Genomic DNA, 27,727 nt, shown 5'->3' with positions numbered 1-27,727 from the left:
CCCCCTTACAATGTAGTGACCAGCGTACATGTCCCCTTTCAATGTAGTGACCAGCGTACATGCCCTCTTTCAGTGCAGTGAAAAGGGTACAGGCCCCCTTTCAATGCAGTGACCAGCGTACATGCCCCCTTTCATCCATCCATGATGATATATATATAATGATATCTGCACACTCTGGTCTGGGCCCGGCCTGGGTAACTTGATAAATCTTGCACAGTGACCTGCCTGTACCTACCTGTTCTGGCCTGGGTCCATCCATCCATCATGGATGGATGGACCCAGGCCAGGCCAGAACAGGTAGGTACAGGCAGGTCACGGTGCAAGATTTATCAAGTTACCCAGGCCGGGCCCAGACCAGACTAGTGCTGTGCTTCATCATGGATGGCGGCAATGGCATTGGCAATTTGGCATGGCAATGGCTGCTGGCTGGCTGGCATGGCAATGGCTGCTGGCTGGCTGGCATGGCATTGGCTGCTGGCTGGCATGGCAACGGCTGCTGGCTGGCTGGCTGGCTGGCATGGCAACGGCTGCTGGCTGGCTGGCTGGCATGGCAACGGCTGCTGGCTGGCTGGCTGGCATGGCAACGGCTGCTGGCTGACTGGCTGGCATGGCAACGGCTGCTGGCTGGCATGGCAACGGCTGCTGGCTGGCTGGCATGGCAATGGCTGCTGGCTGGCTGGCATGGGCTGCTGGCTGGCATGGCAACAGCTGCTGGCATGGCAATGGCTGGCTGGCATGGGCTGCTGGCTGGCTGGCATGGCAATGGCTGGCTGGCATGGGCTGCTGGCTGGCATGGCATGGGCTGCTGGCTGGATGGCATGGCAATGGCTGGCTGGCTGAGGCCTGAGGACTCACTTACCGTTACCGCCGCGCTGCTGCACACAGGTCTGGAGACCTGGTCTGGATTCGGATTCCGGATGGATGCACGGTCTCGTCTCTGCAGTACCACTGCCGCCGACGCCGTCCCGTCCGTCCACGTCCACGAAGAAGAGGCCCGGCCCGCCGCCACCCGATCCGACTCGCCGAGTCCTGGACTGGTCTCCGACTCCGTCTCCTCTTCAGTGAGTCCTCCTGCTCCAGGCTCCTTCCTGTCACGGTGATTGGTGACTGGTGGTGAGTGCGGAGCTGCGGATGGGACCGACCACCGTCCACCGAAGTCTTCTCCGCTGCTGCTGGGCTGGCTGCGCGACACATTCGGGCGGTCGGGTGGCAAGGAAGTCAGTCTGAAGGCGGATTCCGGAAGCGGTGATCTTGACGCCGGCTGATGTCCCACTGTGATTGGTCCAGGCTGGAGACTGGACCAATCACAGCCAGGATATCACGAAGGTGGGGTGGTCAGGCGTTCCTTCCGGCGCCCAGGTTACGCCCCCTTACGCCCCCAGAAGGCAGCCAATCGGCGCCTTTTCTGGGTCGTAAACCCCACCCCCCCTTTAGCCACCACATAGGTCGGCGAGTCCTGCGAACCGATTTTTTTTTTTTTGTAACTTTATTGTTCTTTTTGTCTTTTTTTTTTCTCCTTTTTTTTAGGGGGGCGGCGCCCTGGCGCCCCCTATGCACGGGCCGCCACTGCTTGGCACCCCCCTTGACTTGCAACAACTGATTAGCTGGCTCCTGGATCCCCTTCACCTTTCTGGAGTGGTCCCCTCTCTTAGGCAGACCCCTGGGCAGATCTCAAGTTCTCACGATACTGTTTTTCCTGAAGATCTCTGCCCAGCAGCTCCATTCGGTCAGCACACTCTGGATCCTCTCTGCAGTCCAGCTCAACCTCCGGTACCTAGGCTGACTGCCTGGACCACCTTCACACTTTACAGGAGAGGAACAGCCGTCACCTCCTCCTGGGACTGATGCTCCCGCCAAAAGACACTCTGTCACGTGCTCCCTCGGGATTTATTCCAAATCCCAGGGTGCATTGCGGCAATCCCCGCCCACTGGGACAGTCGTAAATCCTGATGTGCTATTGGCCAGGTTTCCTCCACTGTCCAACAAGGTCCCTTATTGGATACAGTGGGGAGACTCCCCAGACTCAACAGACCACACCTGGAGGCATGTGACAGGTTAGCTAACTGATCAGGCCCCCCTGATAAGCAGACAGGGCCAGAACATGCTTTTTCCTAGCACCTACCTAGGAGGGTGCTACAGTGCATTTGCACACATATATTTATATCATTTTATGTGTTTTTAAACCTATAGAGGTATTATGTTTTTTATTATATTTTTTTCCCCCGCTCCAATTTGGGTGGATCCTGTATCGGAGACCATGTGACATGGGACTATATAAAACCAGCTACTTGCATTCCAAATTTAGCTCTGAGGAAGAGGGGTCACCCTAGAAACGCGTCAGCTGTATTTGGAGAGCTACATCCCACTACTGCTTCCAAAGAGTAGAACATGCTGCATGGACTATCGGTGGATTGTTTTATATATATATATATACCTTGTATATGCATCATCATGTGTATATATATTTTTTTATCCTGCTTGAACAAGGCTTTTGTTTGTGAGTATGATGTACACAGATTTCTTTTAAATAAATATGTTTGCAAAGGTAATGTGCTAGGCTGGTGCGCCCTCTGTCCTATTATTACCCAATCTCTCCATTGGCTGCCACTCAACCAACAAATTAAATTCAAGTTACTAACCATCCATAACTTACAAAGCCATCCATAACTTGGCACCCAGCTACATCACTAATCTGGTCTCAAGATACCGACCAACTCGTTCTCTTCGTTCCTCCCAGGACCTCCTGCTCTCTCTAGCTCCCTTGTAACCACTTCCCATGCTCGCCTCCAGGACTTCTCCTGAGCCCCTCCCATCCTCTGGAATGCTCTACCCCAATCTGTCCGACTATCTCCTACTATGTCTACTTTCAGACGATCCCTGAAAACACATCTCTTCAGAGAAACCTATCCGGCATCCACCTAACAACTGTACTTTTATTTTCTCCATCAGCCCATCCCCCACAGCTATTACCTCTTGTATCTCTTGACCCTCCCTCTTAGATTTTAGGCTCTAACAAGCAGGGTCCTCTGATTCCTACTGTATTAAAGTGTATTGTATTTGTACTGTCTACCCTCAAGTTGTAAAGCGTTGCCTAAACTGTCGGCGCTATATAAATCCTACATAATAAGATATAATAATAATTATTATTATTGATGGATCCTGCTCCCTGGTAGGCAGACAGCAATCTAAAATTACCTGGTAATCTCTCTGGTAAGCAGGAAGACCCAAAAACTATTCTCTCTCTCTCTCTAGCACCTACCTAGGAGGGTGCTAGATGTGTAAATCCTGCCAGAAATATAATACTATCCTGTGTCCTGTGTGATCTCATGGAGTCAATGGGGATCATTGGGGGATGTTACTGTTGTAGTCCCCAATATAAGACACCATCAGGTGAATCATCCCACTATCTACCATCTTTAACTAGTTCCAGACCGCCCACCGCATATATACTGTACATGTACGTGATTTTGTGCACGCGATTGAACACAGCAGGAGCCAATCAGCCGCGATGGCCACCCGGACCTGCCGAAACGGCAGTCTGCCTATATAAACAAGGCAGGCCGCTGTTCTGTCTCCATGGGGAGCGATCGCTGGTGCCCGGCGGATATCGCGGCCGCCGGACCCACCGATTGGCTCCCCCTGTAGCCAATTTGCGCGTGCGCCCCCATTACCGGTCCCACGAAACGACCTACAGGTAGGTAGTTTGACGGAACAGAGCTGACGTGCCGCAGTATAAGTATGGTGGCTGGTCAGCAAGTGGTTAAATAAAACATTTATTTTGGGGGGACATGTCCTTTATTTTTTGTTTTATTTAGTTTTATTGGTGTTCTTTATTAGCAGCTGTGATAACATTGCAACCTTTTCCCTATTACAGAGCCTGGAACCTTTTTTAGGTTGTCTTTTCAGTCTTTGTAAACAAACAGGAAATGTCTTCCTCTAACCTTTTTTAGCAACAAGGACACCAGGAAGGAGATTCCTCTCCAATGATATTGGTGTAAATCAGTTATTTGCATGTGAGGGGAGTCACTGAACCGTACATATCTTATCCACCAAACTGGAATCATCTGCACTGACGGATGGGGGAAAACATGACATTTCTACCAGTTTTTACACTACTAGTCTATTCATTTTGGTGGCTTTGAGTTCTCGTTTGTACATTTGAACACATGGAAAAAAAAAAAAAAGAAAGAAATCTTGTATCAGTGAAAGGTATTTAAATACAAAATCTAAAATAGGAGAGAAAAAAATATTAAAATTATTAGACCAATAAACGTAAAAAACACAAAAAAGCAGCTTTTGCAGTAACGTCACCAGTCTTTTGTGTTAAATGACACTTCGCATTGGGCGGAGCTCCATCGTCTATATGTTACCGCTACTCCATGACATCATCAGAACTGACAAAAAGATCTATGGGGGGAAATATACATCTCTTTCTATGTATATTTTTGCTTATGAGAGGGGAGATTTACATTCATAGTTAGTCAGATTGAAAACAAAAAAAAAAAAAAAACAAGCAAGTTTTAACCAATAAAAAGAAAAACTATTATATACCCACAGTTGATCCATAAGAAAGAAAAAAAAAAACCCCAATAAAGCATGGTCCGATTTTCTCCAATATTAAAACATGTTGCACTCTTCAACACCCCACATCATCAATCTCTGGTGTTATTATTTAAAAAAAATTAAATGTATTGTTCTACTTTCTGTTTTTAGAAATGCATCCATTAAATTAGACCTCCACTTTAAACCAAATATGTTGTTGCACATGTCCCTGTTATGTCAAAAAGTTTACCCTTTTTAATATATATATATATATGTATATATATATATATATATATATATATATATATATATATATATATATATATATATATACATATACAATTTCCAATGAATGCCACTGCACTCAATTCAGGGATAAATAATGGGCCCGGGTGCACCAACTCAATATTGAACCCTACAGACTAAGACTGGGATGCCATCAAAGTTCATGTGCGTGTAAAGGCAGGCGTCCCAATACGTTTGGTAATATACTGTATATATATATATATTAATATCAGCATTTTTTTATATGTATCTATAGGCACTTCCTTTTGTTGGAGTGAGGATACTTGCATCATTTAGCTGATGCATTGTCACCTTTTCTTGTACACTCCTGAGTTAGCCATGCCAATTAATATACCACTGGAACATTCTGGTATACTCATCACAGTAAAACTGTAAAATTCAACTGCTGCAGGAGTGTGAACACGAATACAGGGCGTTCCCAAAAAGTGTCTGCAGGATGAACAAGTGCATTTTTTTCTATTGTATTCTTTTACTTTTGGTTTTAGCAGTGTATGAACCTAACTTTAACGTGGTATCAACCCCATTATGCACCAAGCCCAAATTGGGAGAGGAAGAAGCAGCACAAGGGGAATGCTGATAGGAGAACAAAGCAGAGTAACGGACTGTACTTTTTATAACTCTTGTAGTTGTAGTACCCTTCTAGAATATGTTGCTACAGAAGTTCAGGTAAATTTAGTCTGTTTGGCTCCTCTGTAAATAGTGGAGCAGTGTGTGATTAGTTTTGGCTGCTCTGCGTTTTACAGGTTACAGGCTCAACTACTTCTCCCTGCCTTTAGGTAGGTTCTAGAATCTAGTGGGCTGGAAGATTCAGATTGTGGGCCTGAAAATGTATGTGCTCTCAGCCAATTCCTGAAGAGGAGTGCCCAGTAGGTGGCTGGGAAGTACATAAATAGACTGAGGCCTGGAACAGCAGGGTTCTTGTCCTGGAGAAGCAGTTCCCAGCCTGAGTGGTGGCTTTTCTTCTGGGCAGACTAGCTGAAGCATGCAGAGAACTCATGCAGAGTCCCTGGCTCAGTGGAAGGTTGGAGGGCTAACGCAGAGAATTAATTGAGGTCCCAGCTCCGAGCTATTTTTGCTGGAACCAGTTTTGAGCCAAGTCAAGGGGGTGCACTGAGGATCCAGCCTGGAAATTTAAGGTACAATGTCTAGCCAGTATTGGACAGGAGGTATCTAGGTATCTGGAGACACAGTGAGTAGAGGCCTGGAAAAGGGATCGTAGTGATGGTCTGCCATTTAGCCCTTTGTGTGATTGCCTCAGTGTTCTTAAAGTGGGATATGCCCTGCTAGGAGTCCCAGATGCTCGTGTTTCTATTCTCTGCCAAGAAGGCAAATATCCCTAAAGAGCGTAGACATAAAAGAGAGAGTCCTCCAAATACTTTGTGTACTAAATTCTGGAGTTTTCCAAAGCTTCCCTGAACCCCATCCAAGTTTAACCAGCAAAAAAGCCTAAAAAGACATCTACTGCCTGGTTACTGTGAGATAAACTGTTCAAGTGTTGTGTGCCTGGCAGCTTGGGGGCCCAGATGGGAAGAGAACCCGGCACAAATCAGCGGGACCTATCAGGGGGCTCTTCTACATAATGATAGATAAAAATGTTTTGTATTTTTATATGAATATAGCTGTAATTTTTGGGCACCTCAAAGGTCTGTCTATTCTGTTTCCCATGTACCTTCAACCCCTGCTGACGTCAGAGAAAAAAAATGCCTATGCGGGAGAGAGTGAGCACCAGTTGGGTGGTGGCTCTCTACAGAACACCACTGGAATCGCTGAGCATGAGAATATGTTTTTTACAGCAATATGTATATATCTTTACTACCCAATCGGTCTACATATGCCTCGTTTCCACTGAGCGGATCGGTTCGGGTCGGTTCGGTACGGTACGCTATTTTGAGTGTTTCCATTATGAAAGTGGCCCATACAACCGAACCAAACCGCACCATTCCTGGTCCTGCTTCAGATGTAGGGCCATAGGAAATGGTACGGTACGGTTAGGGCGGAGCTACTGGTGTCACACGATAGATTCCAATGATTGGCGGACAGGAAACCATCAATGCTCACGTCAAATGAAAGAGCAAAACAAACACCTCATTTGGTGTAAACCCCGCATGGTCCCTGGTGGCCCGACTTGCAGTGGAAACGCTCACCTGAATAGACCGGACCGTTCTAATCCTTCCAAACTGTACCGACCCGAACCGTTCCGCTCAGTGGAAACGAGGCATTAGAGGACACATAATAGGTACTGTCTCAGAAACAAGAGTATAGATATAGTAGAACAGCGACATTCTCTTGGCTGGGTTCCAGAAGACCATGTGAAATAATGCACAGCCAAGGACTCAACTCCTCAATTTAGCGTCAGGACAACAACTAGTACACTTTAGCGATAACCAAGTGATGAGCAATAGCAGGACAAATGCTTTTTTTTATGTATTTATCTTTAGTTGTATAGAACCTGAACTTTGTATACAGTAAAAAAAATAGTATTTTTTTTTTTAAGATCTTTGTCCCTTTTCTTGGTTATTCCAGTTAGGGTATAGACAGTGTGTGGCCCTCCAGCTTTCATCGAACTAGAAATCCCAGAATATCATCCCAATGGCTTTATATTAAGCAGAAGAGGCACATGTTGTCTGTATTTCTTCATCTTGACGGTTGTACTGGAATAGCCATTAAACCAAAGATGGTTCCAGGTTTATTAGATGCATTTCAGCATGGTACCCCGGGCTATTTTGTTGGTGCCGGTCACAGTGACAACACATCTCATGACTCCCAATCTGCACGCACCCGCATGCGATTCTACAGCTTTCAGTAAATACAGACATATGAATGTGCTCTCAGTATCAGGGGTTAGCTGCTAGTAGTTATTCACATTCAGCCGGACTCATTCTGAAACATTGAAGATGTTTCACCATCATCCATGCAGCTTCCTCCATTCTAATAAACATCAGGGAGATACCCAACATTTATAGCTACTGTACATTGGTCACTATATCACTTTAAATTGAACAACATGGTGTCACTGCATTACTCCTATACTTCATTTGTCTAAAGGTGCCCCGAGTCTTTTACAATCTTAGCAACGCCCCTGGTACAATGAAAACCACGCCCACTCTTTATTGTGGCGCACTAAGCATGCCACATCTTTTTTGATCGAGCAATGGAGCCCAGCTTATGATCTTGCACACAGGCCCACTTATTTTATAAAATGCTCATGCTCTTGAGAAGAAGTTGTGCAAATTTTAGGTGAAAACACTAACAAATAAACTCCTAAGAGTTACATTTGTATAACATAATTGATATTTTACACACTGTGTATCTATATAGAGGCTTAGTGGTTAGCACTTCTGCCTTGCAGCACTGGGGTCCTCGGTTTCACTCCTGGCTGTGACCATAGGTGTGTGCACAGGGTGTGCCGATTGCGCCTGGGCACACCCTTATCACTCCCTGTGGCACAGGGGTCAGTTTAGACTCTGCCCTACTAAAGCCATTCACTGCCCTACTGACTGACACCAACCTCAGCCCTAATGATACATCCACTGCTCTATTGACACCTTCCATGGTTTAATACATTTAAAAAATGTTTGTTTACATTTATTTTTTTTAAAGGGTGTTTGTATCACATGCATGTATGTTTGAGATTTTGGGTGCACTAATGCAATAGGCTGTAATAAATAGATGCCATGTTAAGCTGAAATGTGTTGACTGTATTCTAATAATTACCAGGCAGGAAGTCAGCTATGAGCTGAAAAATGTTGCTGATTAGGGTTGAGCGGACACCTAGATGTCCGTGTTCGACGGGTTCGGCCGAACTTTAAAAAAAAGTCCGGGTCCGTGTCCCGGACTTTTACCGAACTTTTCCCGGACACCGAACCCCATTGAAGTCAATGGGGACCCGAACTTTAAGGCACTAAAATGGCTCTAAAACACCAAAGGAAAGGGCTAGAGTGCTGCAAATGGCAGCAAAACGTAATTAAGAGCATGGCAAGTGCTCTGCAAACAAATGTGGATAGGGAAATAACTTAAAACAACAAAAAAAAACAGAAAAATAAAACAATGTTCTTCTTCATCTCTGAAGGACGAGGCCCATATGGAGTAGGAGGGAGGTTGAGGTGGTGGTGGATGTGGCGGTGACATAGGCGTGCGCACAGGGTGTGCTGGGTGTGCCTGGGCACACCCTAATCACCTAGGGCACATAGCATTGCCAGTGAGGAGATGGGAAAGATCTCCCTGGGACCTGCTCTGCTCTATTTCTCCTTGCCTACAGGTACATGGCCCCGATACATTACTCTCCCTGCTGGCAAACACATGCATGTGTATTTCAACTTTGGGGTGCACACCTTAATGCAATAGGCTGCGCACACCTATGGGCGGTGTAGGTGGAAGCGGCGGTGGAGGAGGACCAGGGCCGGATTAACAGCATCATGGGCTTGGTGCTGAGGATTTTGAAGGGCCTTAGGGCCGTGCCTTGCCATGCACCCAGAGGAGGAAGGGTGCAGCCATGCATGCCTAATTCAACATGGGATGCTGTCTCTGAAGCCCATAAACACATCCATGCATCGCCAACTGTCCCTCCTTGTCCGGCCTTCACGCTGTGTGGGGAGGTTCTGAGGGTGCTGCCTGGGGAAGCGAGCATAGAAGCCAGACTTCTGTGTTTACAAGTGACAGAAGAGCGGTAACAGTGAATATGGCCAACCCGGGGCCTATATAAAAGGTAGGGGCCTGGAGCTGCAGCTCCAATAGCCCCTACATTAATCTGGCCCTGAGGAGGAGGACGAGGTAGCCAACACTGCTTCTTTTCACAAATTTTAAATGAGGGTACACCCCAAAAGAGTGAGAAAGAGCAAAAATGGAACAATGGGTGGGTAAGGTCGGTATCCATTGCTATTCTGCATAAGGTACGGAAAAGTCCCGTGGGATCCATGCCTGGTTCATTTTAATGAACGTGAGCTTGTCCACATTGTCTCTGGACAGGCGGCTGCGCTTGTCTGTTATAACGCCCCCAGCCGTGCTAAATACCCGTTCAGATAATACACTGGCTGCAGGGCACGCCAGCACCTCCAAGGCGTAAAGGGCAAGCTCAGGCCATGTGCCCAATTTGGAGACCCAGAAGTTGAAGGGGGCAGACCCGTCATTCACTACATGTAGGCGTGTGCACACATACTGCTCCACCATGTTGGTAAAATGCTGCCTCCTGCTAAGACGTTCCATCTGAGCTGCTGGTGCTGCTGTTTGTTGTGGCGTGCTGACAAAGCTTTTCCACATTTCGGCCATGCTAACCCTGCCTTCTGAGGTGCTGGCGGTGCCCTGGTTGCGTTGGCGACCTCCTCCTCCTCCTCCTCTGCCTTGTGCTTCCACTGTGGCCCCGCTGTCAGATGGGAATGCCAGCAGCATGGCGTCTACCAGCGTGCGCTTGTACTCGCGCATCTTGCGATCGCGCTCCAGTGAGTGAATTAAGGACGGTACGTTGTCCTTGTAACGGGGATCCAGCAGCGTGGCCACCCAGTAATCAGCACAAGTTAGAATGTGGGCAACTCGGCGGTCGTTGTGGAGACACTGCAGCATGTAATCGCTCATGTGTGCCAGGCTGCCCAGAGGCAACGAAAGGCTGTCCTCTGTGGGAGGTGTATGGTCCGTGTCCTCTGTATCCCCCCAGCCACGCACCAGTGATGGCCATGAGCTGGCCTGGGTGCCACCCTGCTGTGAACATGGTTCCATCTCCTCCTCCAGCTCCTCCTCCTCCTCATCCTCCTCATCCTCCAGAACTGTGCCCCTGCTGGACAATTGCGTCCCTGGCGTTTGCGTGTGCAGGAACCCACCCTCGGAGCCCCTTGCGAATGACTGCCCTGAAAGCCTTGGAAATGTTACCTCTTCATCCTCCTCCTCCTCCTCATCCTGTGCCACATCCTCTTCCATCATCGCCCGAATTGTTTTTTCAAGGAGGCATAGAAGTGGGATAGTTAAGCTGAGAACGGCGTCATTGCCACTGGCCATGTTGGTGGAGTACTCAAAACAGCGCAACAAGGCACACAGGTCTCGCATGGAGGCCCAGTTATTGGTGGTGAAGTGGTGCTGTTCCGCAGAGCGACTCACGCGTGCGTGCTGCAGCTGAAACTCCACTATGGCCTGCTGCTGCTCGCACAGTCTTTCCAGCATGTGCAAGGTGGAGTTCCACCTTGTGGGCACGTCACATATGAGGCGGTGAGCGGGAAGGCCGAAGTTACGCTGCAGCGCTGCCAGGCGAGCAGCAGCAGGGTGAGAACGCCGAAAGTGCGCACAAACGGCCCGCACTTTCTGCAGCAGCTCTGACATATCGGGGTAGTTTTTAAGGAACCTCTGCACCACCAAATTCAGCACATGCGCCAGGCAAGGGATGTGCGTCAAACCGGCTAGGCCCAGAGCTGCTATGAGATTTCGCCCGTTATCGCACACCACCAGGCCGGGCTTGAGGCTCGCTGGCAGCAACCACTCATTTGTCTGCTGTTCCATGCTCCTCCACAACTCCTGCGCGGTGTGTGGTTTGTCCCCCAAACAGGCAAGTTATAAAACTGCCTGCTGTCGTTTACCCCTGGCCGTGCTGAAGTTGGTGGTGAAGGTGTTACGCTGTCCGGATGAGGAGGCGGTAGAGGATGAGGAAGCGGAGTAGGAGGAGTTAGGAACAGGAGGCAAACTGAAGCGCCCTGCAATCCTCGGTGGTGGAAGGACATGCGCCAAATTGCTATCCGCCTCAGGCCCATCCGCCACTGCATTTACCCAGTGTGCCGTTAGGGAGATATAACGCCCCTGACCGTGCTTACTGGTCCACGTATCCGTAGTTAGGTGGACCTTGGCACAGATGGCGTTGCGCAGTGCACACCTGATTTTTTCCCCCACTTGGTTGTGCAGGGAAGGGATGGCTTGCCTGGAAAAGTAGTGGCGGCTGGGCACGACGTACTGTGGGACAGCCACCGACATAAGGTTTTTAAAACTGTGCGTCTCCACCAGACGGAATGACAGCATTTCAAAGGCCAATAATTTTGAAATGCTGGCATTCAGGGCCAGGGATCGCGGGTGGGTAGGGGGGTACTTCCTCTTCCTCTCAAGTGTTTGGGAGATGGAAAGCTGAACGCTTCCACGGGACATTGTGGAGATGGTTGTTGGTGACCCAGGTGGTGGTGTTGCTGACAGATCGTCTGTTTGCGGGGTGGCAGGTGCCGGTATCACTACAGATGTGGCTGGAGCGGCCGAGACTGCAGCAGAAGAGGAAGCAGGATGAGCCAGAGACGTTTCTTGGTTTTGAAGGTGTGTACTCCACTGCAGCTCGTGCTTTGCACTTAGATGCCTGATCATGCAGGTTGTGCTCAGGTTGAGAAGGTTCATGCCTCGCTTCAAGCTCTGATTGCACAGGGTGCAAACCACTCGTGTCCTGTCATCAGCACATTTTCTAAAGAACTTCCACGCTAGAGAACTCCTTTGAGCTGACTTTGGTGCGCTCGTTCCCTTGCTGCGTTGGGCAGTAGCGGGCGTAGTGTCTAGGGCACGGCCGCTCCGCTTCTGCACCCTGCTCCCTCTTCTGCTGTGCTGGTGGCTCTGTGCGACCACCGCCTCTTCCTCCAAACTACTCAGTTCACCTGCATGACGTTCATTCCATGTGGGGTCGAGGACCTCATCGTCCTCCACATCATCTTCCACCCAGTCTTCACCCCTGCCCTCCTTGTCGGTCTCCACAATGCTGAACGCCGCAGCAGTTGGCACCTGCGTTTCGTCATCATCGGAGACGTGCTGCGATGATCCTTGCATGTACTCATCTTGAGAAATAAGTGGTTGGGCATCGCTGCACTCAATCTCTTCCACTTCTGGGGCAGGGCTAGGTGGATGGCCCTGGGAAACCCTGCTGACAGAGTCCTCAAAAAGAATAAGAGACTGCTGTATGGCTTGGGGCTCAGACTGCTGGCCTGATTTGCAAGGGGGTGAGGTGAAAGACGGTTGGACATTGGCTGCAGGTGCCAACTCTGACCTTTCTGCAGTAGACTGGGTGGGAGACAATGTGAAGGAACTGGAGGCACTGTCAGCAGCAAACCAATCTACTATCGCCTCAACTTGTTCTGGCCTCATCACTTCTAGGGGCGTTTGATGCCCTACCAAATACTGATGCAGGTTCTGTCGCCTACTCACACTTGAGGAAGGTGTTTCACTTGTGCGTGTAGCTGGCACAGATCGACCATGTCCTCTCCTTGCAACAGGAGCTCTACCAGCAGCACCACGACCCAGGCCACGGCCCTTATTTGACGGTCTCCTCATATTTCTGTAATTTAAGATCTTGCCCTAGAAAGGTTTTTATTGAATAGCGGAATAGAAAATATGATCCCAAAAAAGTGTATGTATATCACACGTACACAACCACACTAGGCCCCAATTACTATTGTTTGTACCCCTAAAAGGCTAGATGAGGAGTAGGGGGAGTATGGAACAGGCAGCACCCTCAAACCTTCAGAAGTATGAGATGAACCCCAACAACTTGGAAAGGTGGATCTCTCTCACACGTACCGACACAGACTATCCCGCAATTCAATTGATCCTCAAAGGTTTTTATTGAATAGCGGAATAGGAAATATGATCAAAAAAAGTGTATGTATCTCGCACGTACACAACCACACTAGGCCCCAATTACTATTGTTTGTACCCCTAAAAGGCTAGATGAGGAGTAGGGGGGGTATGGAACAGGCAGCACCCTCAAACCTTCAGAAGTATGAGATGAACCCCAACAACTTGGAAAGGTGGATCTCTCTCACACGTACCGACACAGACTATCCCGCAATTCAATTGATCCTCAAAGGTTTTTATTGAATAGCGGAATAGGAAATATGATCAAAAAAAGTGTATGTATCTCGCACGTACACAACCACACTAGGCCCCAATTACTATTGTTTGTACCCCTAAAAGGCTAGATGAGGAGTAGGGGGGGTATGGAACAGGCAGCACCCTCAAACCTTCAGAAGTATGAGATGAACCCCAACAACTTGGAAAGGTGGATCTCTCTCACACGTACCGACACAGACTATCCCGCAATTCAATTGATCCTCAAAGGTTTTTATTGAATAGCGGAATAGGAAATATGATCAAAAAAAGTGTATGTATCTCGCACGTACACAACCACACTAGGCCCCAATTACTATTGTTTGTACCCCTAAAAGGCTAGATGAGGAGTAGGGGGGGTATGGAACAGGCAGCACCCTCAAACCTTCAGAAGTATGAGATGAACCCCAACAACTTGGAAAGGTGGATCTCTCTCACACGTACCGACACAGACTATCCCGCAATTCAATTGATCCTCAAAGGTTTTTATTGAATAGCGGAATAGGAAATATGATCAAAAAAAGTGTATGTATCTCGCACGTACACAACCACACTAGGCCCCAATTACTATTGTTTGTACCCCTAAAAGGCTAGATGAGGAGTAGGGGGGGTATGGAACAGGCAGCACCCTCAAACCTTCAGAAGTATGAGATGAACCCCAACAACTTGGAAAGGTGGATCTCTCTCACACGTACCGACACAGACTATCCCGCAATTCAATTGATCCTCAAAGGTTTTTATTGAATAGCGGAATAGGAAATATGATCAAAAAAAGTGTATGTATCTCGCACGTACACAACCACACTAGGCCCCAATTACTATTGTTTGTACCCCTAAAAGGCTAGATGAGGAGTAGGGGGGGTATGGAACAGGCAGCACCCTCAAACCTTCAGAAGTATGAGATGAACCCCAACAACTTGGAAAGGTGGATCTCTCTCACACGTACCAACACAGACTATCCCCCAATTTAACTGATCCCCAAAGGTTTTTGATTAAATAGCGGAATAGAAAATATGATCCCAAAAAAGTGTATGTATATCACACGTACACAACCACACTAGGCCCCAATTACTATTGTTTGTACCCCTAAAAGGCTAGGAGTAGGGGGAGTATGGAACAGGCAGCACCCTCAAACCTTCAGAAGTATGAGATGAACCCCAACAACTTGGAAAGGTGGATCTCTCTCACACGTACCAACACAGACTATCCCCCAATTTAACTGATCCCCAAAGGTTTTTGATTAAATAGCGGAATAGAAAATATGATCCCAAAAAAGTGTATGTATATCACACGTACACAACCACACTAGGCCCCAATTACTATTGTTTGTACCCCTAAAAGGCTAGGAGTAGGGGGAGTATGGAACAGGCAGCACCCTCAAACCTTCAGAAGTATGAGATGAACCTCAACAACTTGGAAAGGTGGATCTCTCTCACACGTACCAACACAGACTATCCCCCAATTTAACTGATCCCCAAAGGTTTTTGATTAAATAGCGGAATAGAAAATATGATCGCAAAAAAGTGTATGTATATCACACGTACACAACCACACTAGGCCCCAATTACTATTGTTTGTACCCCTAAAAGGCTAGGAGTAGGGGGAGTATGGAACAGGCAGCACCCTCAAACCTTCAGAAGTATGAGATGAACCCCAACAACTTGGAAAGGTGGATCTCTCTCACACGTACCAACACAGACTATCCCCCAATTTAACTGATCCCCAAAGGTTTTTGATTAAATAGCGGAATAGAAAATATGATCCCAAAAAAGTGTATGTATATCACACGTACACAACCACACTAGGCCCCAATTACTATTGTTTGTACCCCTAAAAGGCTAGGAGTAGGGGGAGTATGGAACAGGCAGCACCCTCAAACCTTCAGAAGTATGAGATGAACCCCAACAACTTGGAAAGGTGGATCTCTCTCACACGTACCAACACAGACTATCCCCCAATTTAACTGATCCCCAAAGGTTTTTGATTAAATAGCGGAATAGAAAATATGATCCCAAAAAAGTGTATGTATATCACACGTACACAACCACACTAGGCCCCAATTACTATTGTTTGTACCCCTAAAAGGCTAGGAGTAGGGGGAGTATGGAACAGGCAGCACCCTCAAACCTTCAGAAGTATGAGATGAACCCCAACAACTTGGAAAGGTGGATCTCTCTCACACGTACCAACACAGACTATCCCCCAATTTAACTGATCCCCAAAGGTTTTTGATTAAATAGCGGAATAGAAAATATGATCCCAAAAAAGTGTATGTATATCACACGTACACAACCACACTAGGCCCCAATTACTATTGTTTGTACCCCTAAAAGGCTAGGAGTAGGGGGAGTATGGAACAGGCAGCACCCTCAAACCTTCAGAAGTATGAGATGAACCCCAACAACTTGGAAAGGTGGATCTCTCTCACACGTACCAACACAGACTATCCCCCAATTTAACTGATCCCCAAAGGTTTTTGATTAAATAGCGGAATAGAAAATATGATCCCAAAAAAGTGTATGTATATCACACGTACACAACCACACTAGGCCCCAATTACTATTGTTTGTACCCCTAAAAGGCTAGGAGTAGGGGGAGTATGGAACAGGCAGCACCCTCAAACCTTCAGAAGTATGAGATGAACCTCAACAACTTGGAAAGGTGGATCTCTCTCACACGTACCAACACAGACTATCCCCCAATTTAACTGATCCCCAAAGGTTTTTGATTAAATAGCGGAATAGAAAATATGATCCCAAAAAAGTGTATGTATATCACACGTACACAACCACACTAGGCCCCAATTACTATTGTTTGTACCCCTAAAAGGCTAGGAGTAGGGGGAGTATGGAACAGGCAGCACCCTCAAACCTTCAGAAGTATGAGATGAACCCCAACAACTTGGAAAGGTGGATCTCTCTCACACGTACCGACACAGACTATCCCGCAATTCAATTGATCCTCAAAGGTTTTTATTGAATAGCGGAATAGGAAATATGATCAAAAAAAGTGTATGTATCTCGCACGTACACAACCACACTAGGCCCCAATTACTATTGTTTGTACCCCTAAAAGGCTAGATGAGGAGTAGGGGGGGTATGGAACAGGCAGCACCCTCAAACCTTCAGAAGTATGAGATGAACCCCAACAACTTGGAAAGGTGGATCTCTCTCACACGTACCGACACAGACTATCCCGCAATTCAATTGATCCTCAAAGGTTTTTATTGAATAGCGGAATAGGAAATATGATCAAAAAAAGTGTATGTATCTCGCACGTACACAACCACACTAGGCCCCAATTACTATTGTTTGTACCCCTAAAAGGCTAGATGAGGAGTAGGGGGGGTATGGAACAGGCAGCACCCTCAAACCTTCAGAAGTATGAGATGAACCCCAACAACTTGGAAAGGTGGATCTCTCTCACACGTACCGACACAGACTATCCCGCAATTCAATTGATCCTCAAAGGTTTTTATTGAATAGCGGAATAGGAAATATGATCAAAAAAAGTGTATGTATCTCGCACGTACACAACCACACTAGGCCCCAATTACTATTGTTTGTACCCCTAAAAGGCTAGATGAGGAGTAGGGGGGGTATGGAACAGGCAGCACCCTCAAACCTTCAGAAGTATGAGATGAACCCCAACAACTTGGAAAGGTGGATCTCTCTCACACGTACCGACACAGACTATCCCGCAATTCAATTGATCCTCAAAGGTTTTTATTGAATAGCGGAATAGGAAATATGATCAAAAAAAGTGTATGTATCTCGCACGTACACAACCACACTAGGCCCCAATTACTATTGTTTGTACCCCTAAAAGGCTAGATGAGGAGTAGGGGGGGTATGGAACAGGCAGCACCCTCAAACCTTCAGAAGTATGAGATGAACCCCAACAACTTGGAAAGGTGGATCTCTCTCACACGTACCAACACAGACTATCCCCCAATTTAACTGATCCCCAAAGGTTTTTGATTAAATAGCGGAATAGAAAATATGATCCCAAAAAAGTGTATGTATATCACACGTACACAACCACACTAGGCCCCAATTACTATTGTTTGTACCCCTAAAAGGCTAGGAGTAGGGGGAGTATGGAACAGGCAGCACCCTCAAACCTTCAGAAGTATGAGATGAACCCCAACAACTTGGAAAGGTGGATCTCTCTCACACGTACCAACACAGACTATCCCCCAATTTAACTGATCCCCAAAGGTTTTTGATTAAATAGCGGAATAGAAAATATGATCCCAAAAAAGTGTATGTATATCACACGTACACAACCACACTAGGCCCCAATTACTATTGTTTGTACCCCTAAAAGGCTAGGAGTAGGGGGAGTATGGAACAGGCAGCACCCTCAAACCTTCAGAAGTATGAGATGAACCTCAACAACTTGGAAAGGTGGATCTCTCTCACACGTACCAACACAGACTATCCCCCAATTTAACTGATCCCCAAAGGTTTTTGATTAAATAGCGGAATAGAAAATATGATCCCAAAAAAGTGTATGTATATCACACGTACACAACCACACTAGGCCCCAATTACTATTGTTTGTACCCCTAAAAGGCTAGGAGTAGGGGGAGTATGGAACAGGCAGCACCCTCAAACCTTCAGAAGTATGAGATGAACCCCAACAACTTGGAAAGGTGGATCTCTCTCACACGTACCAACACAGACTATCCCCCAATTTAACTGATCCCCAAAGGTTTTTGATTAAATAGCGGAATAGAAAATATGATCCCAAAAAAGTGTATGTATATCACACGTACACAACCACACTAGGCCCCAATTACTATTGTTTGTACCCCTAAAAGGCTAGGAGTAGGGGGAGTATGGAACAGGCAGCACCCTCAAACCTTCAGAAGTATGAGATGAACCCCAACAACTTGGAAAGGTGGATCTCTCTCACACGTACCAACACAGACTATCCCCCAATTTAACTGATCCCCAAAGGTTTTTGATTAAATAGCGGAATAGAAAATATGATCCCAAAAAAGTGTATGTATATCACACGTACACAACCACACTAGGCCCCAATTACTATTGTTTGTACCCCTAAAAGGCTAGGAGTAGGGGGAGTATGGAACAGGCAGCACCCTCAAACCTTCAGAAGTATGAGATGAACCCCAACAACTTGGAAAGGTGGATCTCTCTCACACGTACCAACACAGACTATCCCCCAATTTAACTGATCCCCAAAGGTTTTTGATTAAATAGCGGAATAGAAAATATGATCCCAAAAAAGTGTATGTATATCACACGTACACAACCACACTAGGCCCCAATTACTATTGTTTGTACCCCTAAAAGGCTAGGAGTAGGGGGAGTATGGAACAGGCAGCACCCTCAAACCTTCAGAAGTATGAGATGAACCCCAACAACTTGGAAAGGTGGATCTCTCTCACACGTACCAACACAGACTATCCCCCAATTTAACTGATCCCCAAAGGTTTTTGATTAAATAGCGGAATAGAAAATATGATCCCAAAAAAGTGTATGTATATCACACGTACACAACCACACTAGGCCCCAATTACTATTGTTTGTACCCCTAAAAGGCTAGGAGTAGGGGGAGTATGGAACAGGCAGCACCCTCAAACCTTCAGAAGTATGAGATGAACCTCAACAACTTGGAAAGGTGGATCTCTCTCACACGTACCAACACAGACTATCCCCCAATTTAACTGATCCCCAAAGGTTTTTGATTAAATAGCGGAATAGAAAATATGATCCCAAAAAAGTGTATGTATATCACACGTACACAACCACACTAGGCCCCAATTACTATTGTTTGTACCCCTAAAAGGCTAGGAGTAGGGGGAGTATGGAACAGGCAGCACCCTCAAACCTTCAGAAGTATGAGATGAACCCCAACAACTTGGAAAGGTGGATCTCTCTCACACGTACCAACACAGACTATCCCCCAATTTAACTGATCCCCAAAGGTTTTTGATTAAATAGCGGAATAGAAAATATGATCCCAAAAAAGTGTATGTATATCACACGTACACAACCACACTAGGCCCCAATTACTATTGTTTGTACCCCTAAAAGGCTAGGAGTAGGGGGAGTATGGAACAGGCAGCACCCTCAAACCTTCAGAAGTATGAGATGAACCTCAACAACTTGGAAAGGTGGATCTCTCTCACACGTACCAACACAGACTATCCCCCAATTTAACTGATCCCCAAAGGTTTTTGATTAAATAGCGGAATAGAAAATATGATCCCAAAAAAGTGTATGTATATCACACGTACACAACCACACTAGGCCCCAATTACTATTGTTTGTACCCCTAAAAGGCTAGGAGTAGGGGGAGTATGGAACAGGCAGCACCCTCAAACCTTCAGAAGTATGAGATGAACCCCAACAACTTGGAAAGGTGGATCTCTCTCACACGTACCAACACAGACTATCCCCCAATTTAACTGATCCCCAAAGGTTTTTGATTAAATAGCGGAATAGAAAATATGATCCCAAAAAAGTGTATGTATATCACACGTACACAACCACACTAGGCCCCAATTACTATTGTTTGTACCCCTAAAAGGCTAGGAGTAGGGGGAGTATGGAACAGGCAGCACCCTCAAACCTTCAGAAGTATGAGATGAACCCCAACAACTTGGAAAGGTGGATCTCTCTCACACGTACCAACACAGACTATCCCCCAATTTAACTGATCCCCAAAGGTTTTTGATTAAATAGCGGAATAGAAAATATGATCCCAAAAAAGTGTATGTATATCACACGTACACAACCACACTAGGCCCCAATTACTATTGTTTGTACCCCTAAAAGGCTAGGAGTAGGGGGAGTATGGAACAGGCAGCACCCTCAAACCTTCAGAAGTATGAGATGAACCCCAACAACTTGGAAAGGTGGATCTCTCTCACACGTACCAACACAGACTATCCCCCAATTTAACTGATCCCCAAAGGTTTTTGATTAAATAGCGGAATAGAAAATATGATCCCAAAAAAGTGTATGTATATCACACGTACACAACCACACTAGGCCCCAATTACTATTGTTTGTACCCCTAAAAGGCTAGGAGTAGGGGGAGTATGGAACAGGCAGCACCCTCAAACCTTCAGAAGTATGAGATGAACCTCAACAACTTGGAAAGGTGGATCTCTCTCACACGTACCAACACAGACTATCCCCCAATTTAACTGATCCCCAAAGGTTTTTGATTAAATAGCGGAATAGAAAATATGATCCCAAAAAAGTGTATGTATATCACACGTACACAACCACACTAGGCCCCAATTACTATTGTTTGTACCCCTAAAAGGCTAGGAGTAGGGGGAGTATGGAACAGGCAGCACCCTCAAACCTTCAGAAGTATGAGATGAACCCCAACAACTTGGAAAGGTGGATCTCTCTCACACGTACCAACACAGACTATCCCCCAATTTAACTGATCCCCAAAGGTTTTTGATTAAATAGCGGAATAGAAAATATGATCCCAAAAAAGTGTATGTATATCACACGTACACAACCACACTAGGCCCCAATTACTATTGTTTGTACCCCTAAAAGGCTAGGAGTAGGGGGAGTATGGAACAGGCAGCACCCTCAAACCTTCAGAAGTATGAGATGAACCCCAACAACTTGGAAAGGTGGATCTCTCTCACACGTACCAACACAGACTATCCCCCAATTTAACTGATCCCCAAAGGTTTTTGATTAAATAGCGGAATAGAAAATATGATCCCAAAAAAGTGTATGTATATCACACGTACACAACCACACTAGGCCCCAATTACTATTGTTTGTACCCCTAAAAGGCTAGGAGTAGGGGGAGTATGGAACAGGCAGCACCCTCAAACCTTCAGAAGTATGAGATGAACCCCAACAACTTGGAAAGGTGGATCTCTCTCACACGTACCAACACAGACTATCCCCCAATTTAACTGATCCCCAAAGGTTTTTGATTAAATAGCGGAATAGAAAATATGATCCCAAAAAAGTGTATGTATATCACACGTACACAACCACACTAGGCCCCAATTACTATTGTTTGTACCCCTAAAAGGCTAGGAGTAGGGGGAGTATGGAACAGGCAGCACCCTCAAACCTTCAGAAGTATGAGATGAACCCCAACAACTTGGAAAGGTGGATCTCTCTCACACGTACCAACACAGACTATCCCCCAATTTAACTGATCCCCAAAGGTTTTTGATTAAATAGCGGAATAGAAAATATGATCCCAAAAAAGTGTATGTATATCACACGTACACAACCACACTAGGCCCCAATTACTATTGTTTGTACCCCTAAAAGGCTAGGAGTAGGGGGAGTATGGAACAGGCAGCACCCTCAAACCTTCAGAAGTATGAGATGAACCTCAACAACTTGGAAAGGTGGATCTCTCTCACACGTACCAACACAGACTATCCCCCAATTTAACTGATCCCCAAAGGTTTTTGATTAAATAGCGGAATAGAAAATATGATCCCAAAAAAGTGTATGTATATCACACGTACACAACCACACTAGGCCCCAATTACTATTGTTTGTACCCCTAAAAGGCTAGGAGTAGGGGGAGTATGGAACAGGCAGCACCCTCAAACCTTCAGAAGTATGAGATGAACCCCAACAACTTGGAAAGGTGGATCTCTCTCACACGTACCAACACAGACTATCCCCCAATTTAACTGATCCCCAAAGGTTTTTGATTAAATAGCGGAATAGAAAATATGATCCCAAAAAAGTGTATGTATATCACACGTACACAACCACACTAGGCCCCAATTACTATTGTTTGTACCCCTAAAAGGCTAGGAGTAGGGGGAGTATGGAACAGGCAGCACCCTCAAACCTTCAGAAGTATGAGATGAACCTCAACAACTTGGAAAGGTGGATCTCTCTCACACGTACCAACACAGACTATCCCCCAATTTAACTGATCCCCAAAGGTTTTTGATTAAATAGCGGAATAGAAAATATGATCCCAAAAAAGTGTATGTATATCACACGTACACAACCACACTAGGCCCCAATTACTATTGTTTGTACCCCTAAAAGGCTAGGAGTAGGGGGAGTATGGAACAGGCAGCACCCTCAAACCTTCAGAAGTATGAGATGAACCCCAACAACTTGGAAAGGTGGATCTCTCTCACACGTACCAACACAGACTATCCCCCAATTTAACTGATCCCCAAAGGTTTTTGATTAAATAGCGGAATAGAAAATATGATCCCAAAAAAGTGTATGTATATCACACGTACACAACCACACTAGGCCCCAATTACTATTGTTTGTACCCCTAAAAGGCTAGGAGTAGGGGGAGTATGGAACAGGCAGCACCCTCAAACCTTCAGAAGTATGAGATGAACCCCAACAACTTGGAAAGGTGGATCTCTCTCACACGTACCAACATAGACTATCCCCCAATTTAACTGATCCCCAAAGGTTTTTGATTAAATAGCGGAATAGAAAATATGATCCCAAAAAAGTGTATGTATATCACACGTACACAACCACACTAGGCCCCAATTACTATTGTTTGTACCCCTAAAAGGCTAGGAGTAGGGGGAGTATGGAACAGGCAGCACCCTCAAACCTTCAGAAGTATGAGATGAACCTCAACAACTTGGAAAGGTGGATCTCTCTCACACGTACCAACACAGACTATCCCCCAATTTAACTGATCCCCAAAGGTTTTTGATTAAATAGCGGAATAGAAAATATGATCCCAAAAAAGTGTATGTATATCACACGTACACAACCACACTAGGCCCCAATTACTATTGTTTGTACCCCTAAAAGGCTAGGAGTAGGGGGAGTATGGAACAGGCAGCACCCTCAAACCTTCAGAAGTATGAGATGAACCCCAACAACTTGGAAAGGTGGATCTCTCTCACACGTACCAACACAGACTATCCCCCAATTTAACTGATCCCCAAAGGTTTTTGATTAAATAGCGGAATAGAAAATATGATCCCAAAAAAGTGTATGTATATCACACGTACACAACCACACTAGGCCCCAATTACTATTGTTTGTACCCCTAAAAGGCTAGGAGTAGGGGGAGTATGGAACAGGCAGCACCCTCAAACCTTCAGAAGTATGAGATGAACCTCAACAACTTGGAAAGGTGGATCTCTCTCACACGTACCAACACAGACTATCCCCCAATTTAACTGATCCCCAAAGGTTTTTGATTAAATAGCGGAATAGAAAATATGATCCCAAAAAAGTGTATGTATATCACACGTACACAACCACACTAGGCCCCAATTACTATTGTTTGTACCCCTAAAAGGCTAGGAGTAGGGGGAGTATGGAACAGGCAGCACCCTCAAACCTTCAGAAGTATGAGATGAACCCCAACAACTTGGAAAGGTGGATCTCTCTCACACGTACCAACACAGACTATCCCCCAATTTAACTGATCCCCAAAGGTTTTTGATTAAATAGCGGAATAGAAAATATGATCCCAAAAAAGTGTATGTATATCACACGTACACAACCACACTAGGCCCCAATTACTATTGTTTGTACCCCTAAAAGGCTAGGAGTAGGGGGAGTATGGAACAGGCAGCACCCTCAAACCTTCAGAAGTATGAGATGAACCCCAACAACTTGGAAAGGTGGATCTCTCTCACACGTACCAACACAGACTATCCCCCAATTTAACTGATCCCCAAAGGTTTTTGATTAAATAGCGGAATAGAAAATATGATCCCAAAAAAGTGTATGTATATCACACGTACACAACCACACTAGGCCCCAATTACTATTGTTTGTACCCCTAAAAGGCTAGGAGTAGGGGGAGTATGGAACAGGCAGCACCCTCAAACCTTCAGAAGTATGAGATGAACCCCAACAACTTGGAAAGGTGGATCTCTCTCACACGTACCAACACAGACTATCCCCCAATTTAACTGATCCCCAAAGGTTTTTGATTAAATAGCGGAATAGAAAATATGATCCCAAAAAAGTGTATGTATATCACATGTACACAACCACACTAGGCCCCAATTACTATTGTTTGTACCCCTAAAAGGCTAGATGAGGAGTAGGGGGAGTATGGAACAGGCAGCACCCTCAAACCTTCAGTATGAGATTGTGTTCACTGTACCCCACAAAGATTGAGTTCACTGCACCCCACAATGATTGTGTTCACTGCACCCCACAAAGATTGTGTTCACTGCACCTCACAAAGATTGTGTTCACTGTACCCCCCAAAGATTGTGTTCACTGCACCCCACAAAGATTCTGTTCACTGTACCCCACAAAGATTGTGTTCACTGCACCCCAAAAAGATTGTGTTCACTGCACCCCAAAAAGGATGTTGTTCACTGCACCCCAAAAAGGATGTTCACTCCACCCCAAAAAGATTGTGTTCACTGCACCCCACAAAGATTGTGTTCACTGCACCCCAAAAAGATTGTGTTCACTGCACCCCAAAAATGATTTTGTTCACTGCACCCCAAAAAGGATTTTGTTCACTGCACCCCAAAAAGGATGTTGTTCACTCCACCCCAAAAAGATTGTGTTCACTGCACCCCAAAAAGATTGTGTTCACTGCACCCCACAAAGGATTTTGTTCACTGCACCCCAAAAAGATTGTGTTCACTGCACCCCAAAAAGGATGTTGTTCACTGCACCCCAAAAAGGATTTTGTTCACTGCACCCCAAAAAGATTGTGTTCACTGCACCCCACAAAGGATTTTGTTCACTGCACCCCACAAAGATTGTGTTCACTGCACACCAAAAAGGATTGTGTTCACTGCACCCCAAAAAGATTTTGTTCACTGCACCCCAAAAAGATTGTGTTCACTGCAGCCCAAAAAGATTGTGTTCACTGCAGCCCAAAAAGATTGTGTTCACTGCAGCCCAAAAAGATTGTGTTCACTGCAGCCCAAAAAGATCGTGTTCACTGCAGCCCAAAAAGATTGTGTTCACTGCAGCTCACACACAGAAAAATGGATGTGGATCACTGACACCTGCCTATCTCCAATCCCACACCACACAGCAATATCGATTGTAGTTTGTAGAACACAGTTTCCCTAAAATTCAGCAGACTCTGTCCCTAACAGGATTGAGAAGAGATCGTAGATCAGGATTGAGTGCAGACCCCACCCCCCACACAGCAATATCGATTGTAGTTTGTAGAAGACACTGACCCTATATAATTCAGCAGACTCTATCCCTAAAATGCCTACAACTCGCCCTGCCTAAACACTCCGACCTGTCCCTCAATTCTATCCGGACACAAATGGTTTTTTCCTGCCTATCTTTCCCTAATCAGCAGCCAGCACGTTGATGTGTGCTCTGTCCCTGAATCTAAGCAGCATAATGACGCCGCTGCGGCTGCCTCGAACTTATAAAGACTTGGTCACATGCTTCAGACGGCCAATCACAGCTACTGAGACATTTGCAGGCATGGCTGGGATGGCTTAAGGCACACCAGTTAAACGATTGTTGATTGGCTGTTGAAAGCCCGCCATGAAAAGAGCGCCAAAGCATGCAAAACCCGGAAATAAAACGACCGAACACGGATTTTTACCCGAACATACAGTAAAGTGTCCGTGTCCGTGTTCGGGTACAAAAAATCCAATTATTCGGTACAAACACGAATAATACAGTCCGTGTTCGCTCAACACTATTGCTGATTCATCAATGAGCGTTCCTTACTAGCTGATCATTAAACTGGTAAATTGTGCCTTTGTGGACTTTGAATGGAACACAGCACCACCTGCTGGCAGAAATGGTGTTATACAAAGTTTGCATACTGACCACTCCGGAGAAAAATCCATGGCTCCCATTGGTACATTTCTCACTTCAGTGGGATGCATTTAACAGGTGCATTTTTATGTGTTAAGGTGCATTGCATTTGGCTCTCCATGCACTTTGAAAAGGGCTGTGAACGTATCTAAATGCATGAACAGTTACTTCAATATTTCTCAAACGGCAGCACAACACAATGCACATATGCCAATGTTCTACAGTATCTCACAAAAGTGAGTACACCCCTCACATTTTTGTAAATATTTTATTATATCTTTTCATGTGACAACACTGAAGAAATGACACTTTGCTACAATGTAAAGTAGTGAGTGTACAGCTTGTATAACAGTGTAAATTTGTTGTCCCCTCAAAATAACTCAACACACAGCCATTAATGTCTAAACTGCTGGCAACAAAAGTGAGTACACCCCTAAGTGAAAATGTCCAAATTGGGCCCAAAGTCTCAATATTTTGTGTGGCCACCATTATTTTCCAGTAACTCCAGGGTTACTCTTGGGCATGGAGTTCACCAGCGCTTCACAGGTTGCCATTGGAGTCCTCTTCCACTCCTCCATGATGACATCATAGAGCTGGTGGATATTAGAGACGTTGCACTACTCCACCTTCTGTTTGAGGATGCCCCACAGATACTCAATAGGGTTTAGGTCTGGAGACATGCTTGGCCAGTACATCACCTTTACCCTCAGCTTCTTTAGCTAGGCAGTGGTCATATTGGAAGTGTGTTTGGTGACGTTATGATGTTGTGATAATGCCCTGCGGCCCAGTCTCTGAAGGGAGGGGGACATGCTCTGCTTTAGTATGTCACAGTACATGTTGGCTTTCATAATTCCCTCAATGAACTGTAGCTCCCCAGTGCTTGCAGCACTCATGCAGCCCCAGACCATGATACCCCCACCACCATGCTTGACTGTAGGCAAGACACACTTGTCTTTGTACTCCTCACCTGGTTGCCGCCACACACGGTTGACATCATCTGAACCAAATAAGTTTATCTTGGTCTCATCAGACCACAGGACATTGTTCCAGTATTCCATGACCTTAGTCTGCTTGTCTTCAGCAAACTGTTTGTGAGCTTTCTTGTGCAACATCTTTAGAAGAGGCTTCCTTCTGGGACGACAGCCATGCAGACCAATTTGATGCAGTGTGCGGTATATGGTCTGAGCACAGACAGGCTGACCCCCCACTCTTTCAAAAAAATAATGGGGTGGGCAACTACATGCCAGATGAGGTTTAATGTTGAAAAATGTAAAGTAATGCACTTGGGTGTCAGAAAAACGAAT

This window comes from Pelophylax lessonae (genome assembly GCF_965119305.1).
Source record: "Pelophylax lessonae genome assembly, chromosome: 2".
NCBI classification, from domain to species: Eukaryota; Metazoa; Chordata; class Amphibia; order Anura; family Ranidae; genus Pelophylax; species Pelophylax lessonae.
Note: the sequence above shows the minus strand (reverse complement) of the source record.